Raw genomic sequence first — 720 nt, 5'->3', positions numbered from 1 at the left:
TTTGGTATGGGGATATAAGTTGATTTTTTCCAGTCTGATGGCCATTCTTGTGTTTTCCATATACTTTATTATGATGACAAAATATTATAAATTATATATATTATATAATATTTATTTAGTCTAATATATCTTTTATTATAAGATGATGATAAATTATTATAAATTATATCTATTATGTATTGTCAAATATATATATATAATATATAATATAATATATATTATATTATGTTTATATAATATAATATATATATATAATATATATTATATTTATTCAAATAATATATACTTTATTATGATGACAAAATATTATAAATTATATATAATTATATTTATTAATTTGGTGTAATAATATATAATTTATTATAGTAAATATATTAATTATTGGTGTAAACAAGATTGAAAAATTGCCAAATAGGAACAGAAAGGAGTGCAATTGGATTCAGCTCTTGTTTGCAACTTGGTCTCAGCCAAAGAGAAGCAATGCAATGTATCCAGCCTCCTAATAACAGTAGCAATCATGCATTGTGATCCTAAAAAGAGATACATAGTCTCCTCTTCCCAATGAGACAGGAAACAAGAGCCTCACACTGCAGAGGAGGGAGGCTGGTGCAGTGGGCGGGCTCTCTCCCCATTGGCTGAGCCGCCTGCCTCTCACCCGGAGGCCCTCTTTCCCCTGCCCAGCCAATCCCCAGGGCTATTTGCATGCTGCCTGATTGACAC

The sequence above is a fragment of the Anolis sagrei genome, chromosome 13 (genome assembly GCF_037176765.1).
Source record: "Anolis sagrei isolate rAnoSag1 chromosome 13, rAnoSag1.mat, whole genome shotgun sequence".
Taxonomy (NCBI): Eukaryota; Metazoa; Chordata; class Lepidosauria; order Squamata; family Dactyloidae; genus Anolis; species Anolis sagrei.
This window is presented reverse-complemented; position numbering follows the sequence as displayed.